Source organism: Arachis stenosperma, chromosome 10 (assembly GCF_014773155.1).
Source record: "Arachis stenosperma cultivar V10309 chromosome 10, arast.V10309.gnm1.PFL2, whole genome shotgun sequence".
NCBI classification, from domain to species: Eukaryota; Viridiplantae; Streptophyta; class Magnoliopsida; order Fabales; family Fabaceae; genus Arachis; species Arachis stenosperma.
In genome coordinates, this window is record NC_080386.1 from 117,399,910 (window position 1) to 117,406,359 (window position 6,450).

The following is a 6,450-nucleotide window of genomic DNA, read 5'->3' on the forward strand; positions in this document are numbered from 1 at the left end:
ATGAAGGGAAAAAAGGGATCAAGTTGATCTCATCTTTTAAAATTAAATTGATGCGTTAGAAAGTTTATGAAGAATTAAAGTAAGAGAAATGTTAGGTGTCAAACAAATTTTATATTTTGTAGCCATTAATTAGTCATTATTAATTTTTAATGGTATGAGATTTAATTTTTTTTTTACTAATTAAGTATTGGCCAAATTTTAATAAAAGTACTACTCCTAAACTTTCTACATGAATAATAATTAAATTGTTATAACAAATTTTTCGAGACTAATTAATTCAATGATGTGTCCAGTAATTTTCAGGGATTATTTGCTAATTTGGCCTGTTTCCAACCTAATGAGACAGGGCCCTATGTTCATAAACATACAGGAAAGTGTCTGCATGGCCCATGTTGTCATATGAAATAAATGAAATCAATTATTATATGTATAATGAAAGGTGCTGCTACGATGAAAAAGAAAAACAATGAAAAAAATAAAAGTAAATTCTCTTTGATGGATGGATAAAAATAGTTATTACATAGAATATGTCATTTTATTTTTATTTATTTAAAATAAATTAAGTGTTATTTTTCATTTTATATATATACAAAATTTTCTTCCTCGTAAAAACGGCTATAATAAAATTAGTAAAAGGACGTACAAAAATTCACTTGTCCAAAACCATCCTTCCTCTCCACGTTCTACAATCATATCTTTATCCAAATAAAATGACGCATCTATATAACCCAAAAAAAGGTTTCATTTATTTATTCTATTTTAATATATAATATTAAATACTGAAATCTACTACTGCATATTAGTTTGAATATATGGGGAATAAATTTTGTCATGTAGGTAGACGAATATTAATCCGTTCACTGTTATTTGATGTAACAAATAAAGTAGCAGGTTATAAACTTTAATTTTGTGTTTTTTTTTTTGTGAAAAAAAAAAGCTAACCTAATTAGAGGTTATTTTTAAAATTTTAATTATTTATATAAAATATAATAAAATAAAAAATAAATTTATTTGATTAATAAATACAATATACTTTGTAAACAATTTTAAGAATGAACTCGGATTAAGCCTCCTACCTCCCAATGCAATAGTAAAAGAAAAATGTTAAAGAGTTATTAAATTTTATTATTTTTTATTAATAATTAATTATTAATATTTAAAAATATAGATTAAAATATATTGTTAGATTATTAAATTAAAAAAATTAATTCAATAGTTAAAAATAATGATTTAAAATAACAAATTTTAATAATTCTCTAATATTTTTCATCATAAAATTAAGATTAAAGATCTAATTTGATTTCTATTTATTTTTATAAAAGATAATGTAATTTCTTATAGGTGATACTTTTGGCCCCTAACATTATTATTTTGGAATAATATTAATTCTCTGTTGAAAAATTTATCATAACAAAAATTAATTTTGTAAAAAATTTTAACAGAAGATCAAAATTAAAAAATTTGTTACTATTTTATGGATTTTAAATAGATAATTCGTATTATCCTAAAAGAGTAAAGTATCGTTTTTATTCCCAACGTTTAAGATAAGTTTTATTTGTGTCTCTAACGTTTATAAAGTCCTATTTATATTCCTAACGTTTGTAAAAGTGATTCAATGTTATCCTACCATCAATTCCAGATCATGAGATTTAGCAGGAGTTCTGAAAATCTCTTCTTGAAGTTAGAATACAAATGTTTAGGACAGAATCGATAATCCACTCAGAATAATAGCTCATCAAAAATTAAAACTAATCCTTACAATATTTACATAATTCACCTTTTTAGGGATATAATTGAACCTGAACACAAATAGTGAGTATAATATTGAAATTGGACACATCAAAGCGAGACCTAATTGAGAATGAATACATTCAAGTGAGAATAATTGAAAAATACAAATATACAATCTGATCTGTTAGTGTAATTGAAGGTATGATAACATTGAATCACTTGTATAAACGTTAGGGATACAAATAGGACGATTTAAATGTTAAGGACACAAATAAAACTTACTCCAAACATTTGGGACAAAAACGATACTTTACTCTATCATAAAATAATAATATTAAAAGCTAAAATATCTATTTTTTAAATAAAAATTAAATTATCTTTAAATTTGTGCAAAATAGACTGGACCAGAATTGATATTTATTATAAAATTAAGAAAAAAAATCTTAAACGTCATTGACAATTATCTCGAAAGACAACGAGACCCTCAACAAAAAATATCTTTTTTGGAAAAATATCTTTTTTGGCTTCTGATTTTTATTTTTATGAGATTAATTAACTCTTCTATTAATATTTTCTCTTTGTATTAACGGAATAAGCCTACATAACATATTAAACTGCTGATTTATTTATTAAGAACTAACTAAAATTGACAAATTCTTTTTTTGTTGAAAGTCTCGTTATCTTTTAAAGATAATTGTCAATGCCGTTTAATTTTTTCTATATTTTTTGTTGATTTTAATCCACTTAAACAAGTGTAAGAATTTAAATTTTGTATTATATATACAGTAATTTATTGATTAAAAATATTTTTTATATTATTATTAATATTATTTTAATAATAAAATAATAATACAAAATAAATTTGTTATTATAATATATTTTATTTATTTTTAATCTTTTATCATTAATCATGAAATATATAAAAGTTTCAGATTAAATATTTTATATTATGTAATAATAATAATAATAATAATCATATATTTATTCTTAAAGTAATAAGTTATATTTATTTTTAATGTTTTATCATTAATCATGAAATATGTTAAAAATTTTAAATTAAATATCTTGTAAAAAGTTAAAATATTACAAATAAGTTAAATTTATTATATTAATAATAAATATATATTTTATATTATTATTACTAATATATAATTAAAATAATTATTTAAAAATAGTTTAGTTAAATAGATTAAAGTGTATATTATTTAATTATTATAAAAATTATATATTTTTTAAAAATAGAAAAAACGTGTTATTTAGACATTTTATGAGAATAAAAAATGTTATGTTCTCAAAAAATATATAGTAGTTCATTGTATCAAGAAACATTAAAACGATAATTACTTTAAAATAGGAGAAATTATTATTGTCAACTAATTAATTAAAGTGAGTTATATGATACAAATTTAAATTTACAAATTTTCGCAATACGTGTACAATTTTATCTTTATATTGGGGAAGCAGCTTGACAAGCTGCGGTAGTCTACAAAGCTAGCAGCTTAGGCGCAAGGAAGGGAAAGTCATTCATGTTGGACCCTTCTTTGTGTATGGGTTAGTCCTTGACTTCTTAGATTATTTTTTTTTTTTTCTTTAACGATCCTGAAAGAAAAATAAAAAAAGAGTTTTAATATCAATAATAATATTAATTAACTAAGACAAAAAGTATATTAATTAGTTAAAATATAAATTTAATTTTAATTGATGTAATTTTTTTAAAAAAATTAAAACATGGGCTTTTTAATTGATAAATAAATTTAGTAACTAATTTCATATATTATATATTAAAGAGATTTTTTTTTCTTGTATAATTCAAAAAAGAAAATTTTTATGTGACTTTCTTTAATTCATTTGTAAATTAATATTTTAAGAGAAATTTTTGGGATTAATAATTTTTAGTAGTTTTAGTTATTATTTAATTAGTATAAATACTAAATTATTTTTAACAAATAAATTTATTAATTTATATGTGTAAATTTTAAAAAATATGGATACAAATTATATTAATTCATATGTGTAAAATTCTAATAAATAATTAAATATAGATACAAACTATATATTTTTATATGTAAAATATCTATAAATATAAATGTAAATTATTACTAGTAAAAAATAATAATATTTACTAGCAGTCATATAACATTGCTCATATTCTAATTCAACTTACAATTTCTCTATCCATGATTCTATATTCTTTTTAATTACTTGCAAATATATTTTTTCATATATTTATATTGTGTCATATATATAATGCTTAAAATTGTTAATAATAATAATAACATTTTATTTATTCAATTATTAAGTATATTTAAAAATTGACATATTTTTAATTATTTACATACTTATTTAATTATTTTTTTATTAATATGTTAAAAGCTTCTAAATTCTAATAGTATTTAATTTATATACTGGTACATGTATTAAAATAGCTAAAAAACACAAACAACCAGAAATTTTATAAGAAAAGTCTAATTATATGTAATGTTTATATGTAAATGCACCTTGAGTTTGACACTGGTGAAATTGACTTGAATTTTTTTTTAATTCGTAATTAAGTAAAGTACTTACATGAGTGAATAAATTTGAAATAAAAAATTAAAGAGTTATGTATTTAAAATGTACATTGTCTTTGATTTTTAATTAGACTAAAAAGCACAATTCAACTCTTTTATAAATATGTTTTAGACTTTTTTAATTTTATTCTTGTATTGTTATTATGTAGAATATTCCTTTAATTATTTAGCTTTGATTTTACGGTAGAATTACATTAAAGTTAAATGATACTTTTTTAAATTTAAATATGACATTTTAAATATTAAGAACCAAAACAGAATTATATCCAAATGTAAGAGATCAATTTAATACTTTAATCTTTTTGAATTATATAAGAAAAAGCTCTCTTTGATTATAATATATAAAATTTAGTTACTAATTTTCTTCATCAATAAAAAATGTATATGCCATAATTTTTTTTAAAAATAATTATATCAATTAAAATTAAATCTATATTTTAGCTAATTAATATTTTTTTGTCTTAGCTAATTAATATTGTTATTGGTATTATTAAAACTCTTTTTTTATTTTTGTTGCAGACTCGTTAGGGAAAAAAATTTAAGGAATTAAAAACTAATTCATATACAAAGAAGGGTCCAACATGAATTGACTTCTTTTTCTTTATATGATATCTAATTAAATCACCAACTTTTCAAGCCACCCAGTTGCCAAACTGCTTTTCTAATATAAAAACAAAATACACATGTTAAAAGGAGAGCTAAATTATAAAAATATCTATAAATTTAAATCTAATCTGTAAATTTAAATCTGTATCGTAACATGACCCATTAATTAACACCCATTAATTCAAGAACGGTACATCTAATGAAGTCATCACTTTATATATAGTTATAGTGTCCGAGTCTCTTTTTCAATTGAAACAGCTCATTTGAGTAATAAATAATTGTGTTATAGGTAGATTATTCCGGAACATTGTCCCAGTGAGATACAAAGCAGATGAAAATCTTTATCCGATGTGGTATTTATACGTTGAGTCTGAGAATTTATTTACTTAGGTATTATCGCTAAAATTTTTTAGATTTATATTTATAAATTATAAATTATAAATTATTATTTGTTTAGATTATTATTTTCAAATTTTAAATTATTTATTTGGATTGTTATACTTAGATTGTTACTTTTTAAATTTTAAATTATTTTATTTAGATGGTTATTTTTAAATTTTAATACTATTTTTTAAAAATTTGTTGATTCTTTTTAATATAATTTTTTAAATTTTTGTAAATTATTTTAAAAATTACAACTACATACGTAAATTTAAATATATTTACGTTAATTTAGAATTTTAAAAATTGTTAATATATTTATTTACTCTGTAAATTAATTTAAATTTAGATTAAAGTCAATCAAATTTAAAAAATTTTAGCTATGAGTCAACTATAAAAGTATAAATTATGAGGAGGGATGACAAAATCCGAGAAGGCGGGTGTTTGCAGAAATTTACCTGCCGGGGCGGATATGGGGAGAAATTTTTACCTGCGGGGACGGAGGCGGGCCCGTATAATAAACGGGCGGAGTGGAGATAGTGGTCCCCGCCCTGTTGAGATCCATTTGATCCCCGCCTATGTAAAATAACTAAAATGTCCCTCTATAATAGAAATGAGGAGCTTTTGTGCTAACGTAGCGCTCATACGTTGAGTTTGGGAATTTATTTGTTTAGGTGTCGTCACTAGAAATTTTTAGATTTATATTTATATATTATAAATTATTATTTGCTTAGGTTGTTATTTTTAAATTTTAAATTATTTGTTTGAGTTATTTTACTTAGGTTGTTACTTTTTAAATTTTAAATTATTTTATTTAAGTTGTTATTTTTAAATTTTATATTGTTGTACTTAGGTTGTTATTTTTTTTAAATTTTAAATTATTTTACTTAGGTTGTTATTTTTTAAATTTTAACACTATTTTTTTAAAATTTATTAATTCTTTTTAACACTATTTTTTAATATTTTGTTGATTTTTTTTTAAATTGCAACTACAAACGTTCTTTACATATATTTTTTTTAAAAAATTACAGTTATATATGTTTTTTTATGTTAATTTAGAGTTTTAAAAATTGTTAATATATTTATTTACTTTATCTGTAAATTTAATTTAAATTTAAATTAAAATTAATCAAATTTAAAAAATTTTAGTTATGAGTCAATT